The sequence below is a fragment of the Mesitornis unicolor genome, unplaced genomic scaffold, assembly GCF_000695765.1.
Source record: "Mesitornis unicolor isolate BGI_N332 unplaced genomic scaffold, ASM69576v1 scaffold16794, whole genome shotgun sequence".
NCBI classification, from domain to species: domain Eukaryota; kingdom Metazoa; phylum Chordata; class Aves; order Mesitornithiformes; family Mesitornithidae; genus Mesitornis; species Mesitornis unicolor.
This window is the reverse complement of record NW_010182238.1, coordinates 18,263-20,659: the sequence shown is the minus strand read 5'-3', so window position 1 is coordinate 20,659 and position 2,397 is coordinate 18,263. Positions and strand designations below refer to the sequence as shown.

General features: G+C 42.6%; 1 protein-coding gene across 2 annotated transcripts in view; it reads left to right on the top strand.

Annotated features, from left to right (window-relative positions):
* ASAH1 (N-acylsphingosine amidohydrolase (acid ceramidase) 1) overlaps positions 1-2,397 on the top strand; it is a 15,832-nt gene that overhangs the window by 322 nt on the left and 13,113 nt on the right. The window lies entirely within an intron of this gene.

Here is a 2,397-nt window from a genome sequence, read left to right as displayed (position 1 = left end):
GGCAGCCAGCGCAGCCGTGGCCGCCGGTACAAGTCTCACTGTTGATCGGGTGTGTTTCACAAGTCCTTGCTCATTCCTGCCTTCAGTTTCATCTACCTCTATAATGTAGATATTGTAACGTTACACTGAAACAATGGTTTTTCGAAGCAAAAATTAAGAACTTGCTAAAAGTGGGTACGCTTTTAAATCTGCTTAGTGTGTTTGCTGTAACTTCACCCAAGGGGAGACGCATAGAGCAGGTGGGCTTGGGGTGTCCTTGGTTGGTTGGGCTTTGTAACTATGGTTAAGGTGAAGTTTTTAACTTTTGGTAGACGTGAAGTAGGGTGATGGGCGCAGGGGGAGTTACTTGGAACAGGCTGGCTTCCCTCTCCTGGCTGTTCTTGCTTCCTGATGTATTTTTTATTCCTGAAGCAGTGAAATGCTCTGTCATCTCTTCAGCTTCTGAATGTCCTCATCCTCTATGAAGAGGACAGAGTTTTAAGCATATCTGGATTTCAAAATATTCTTTTGCCATATATCTTAAAATATTTTGGGAGCACACTACTTCCTGTATTCTTTCATGTTTGCTCCAGGACTTTTCCTAGCAAATCATACTGATTTCAAGAAAACAAGTATGGGGTTTGAGAGCGCAGGGAACTGCAGGAAAGGCATTGGAGGGCTGTAGAAGTCTGGATGGCCCACATCTTCTTTTCTGTGCATCCAGTCCCATCCTGTCCCCACCACCACCACCCAGAGCACCTTCTATAATAATATAAACCACCTCCAACTTGAAAAAACCTTCAGAATTTTAGCCAAAAGCTTCATTTGATGTGGAGTTGGGGAAAAAGTGCCAGCTATCAGCAAAGTCTGTCATTGGAGCTCAATTCTGCATTTGATGGCACTTGGTACATCTTTGCACTTGCATGGTACCCACTGGGTGTCCAGGGTGTAGGTTGTGCTGCTGTGCCGCCAGATATCAGGCTCGGATATTTTATTTTTTGTTGAGATGCTGGGATGCATCATTTGATGAAGAATGCGCGATGATCGTTGTCTTCCCACTTACGGCTGGTTGGGTTCTTTTGGTTAACAAAGAACATGGAAGCTAAATGCCATGAATTGCATCTCAGTGGTGCAGACTGGCAGTCCCTTTAGCTTTCAGGTAGGTCCCCTCAATTGTACTGAACTTTTTGTCCAAACTGCAGTTCAAATTGCTCTGTCCTCATGTGTTCAGTGCTGCAAGAATACTCTTCACTTCCATGTTCGGGAAGGTGACCAGTGTTGGGACTGCCACAGCATGACAGAGCATTGACATCGTCCCCTAAGGGAAGAAGAGCAGAGAGAAAAATGTTTTAGGCCACAGAGTTCATATACCAAAAGATGCTGAACAGAAGAGATTATTTTATCTGAAAGGGATTGAATGCTTTGTCCTTAACCTATGAAACTGTATTTCATAGCTCAAAGAGGTAATTTTATATTTATTTTTAAATATGAAGATGAGAAACACTGAATATTAAGGAAGGATGCTAGAGAAGGTCCACATCCAAAATATTTTCTAAAGTAATAAAGAAGGTGTTAGTGCTTGCATTTTTTAGACAAGCTACATTCAGTCTATTTCATATTAATGAAGTTAGGCTAGGTTTTAAAATATTTACTCAGCAATCATTAAACCATGCATTATTTTTCTTTACTGCAGTGAATAATAACTGTTACTGCTTGATATTTTTCTCCCAGGTAGCAATTCCTCTTGGTAGTTTTTTAGCCATTTGGTTCCTGTTCTGCTCTACTTTTTTCATACAGTCCATCATAATATAAATCTTGTGTGCTACTTCTATATTTTCTTATTATTTCCATCTTCCCATGAAACATATTGTCTTTCTTTTCCACTGTGTTCTCTTTCTTTTAGTGTTTTGATGCTCTGCTGCTGTGCATCCATTTTTGTATCAATACTGTCGTGGTTTAGGCCCAGTGCCTAACTGAGCACTACAATGCCCCAAAAAGGGCTAGTCAAAATAAGGACTGAGAGGGCTTCTCGCCACTTAAAAAGGTCACAGGCAAAAGACAGACTCATCATAAGGAATAAAAACAAAACAATTTTCATTTGTTACCAACATCAGAGTAGAACAATGGGAGATATAAACAGATCTTAAAGTCAAAACACCTTCCCCCCACCCCTCCCTTCTTCCCGGGCCTTCCCCCTCCCCCTTTGCCTTGAGGCGCAGGGAGATGGGACTGGGGGGGTTGCAGTCGGTTTTCACACCATGTGCCCCTCAGGAGTAGGAAAACCTCAGCCCAGTGAGGTTTTTCTCTCTCTGCTTCCACGTGGCCCCCTTTCCATAGGGGAGAAAGTCCTCAAAAGTCCAATCTGCATCTGCCCACAGTCACAGTTCCCTCACAAACGAACTGCTCCAGCAGACACTG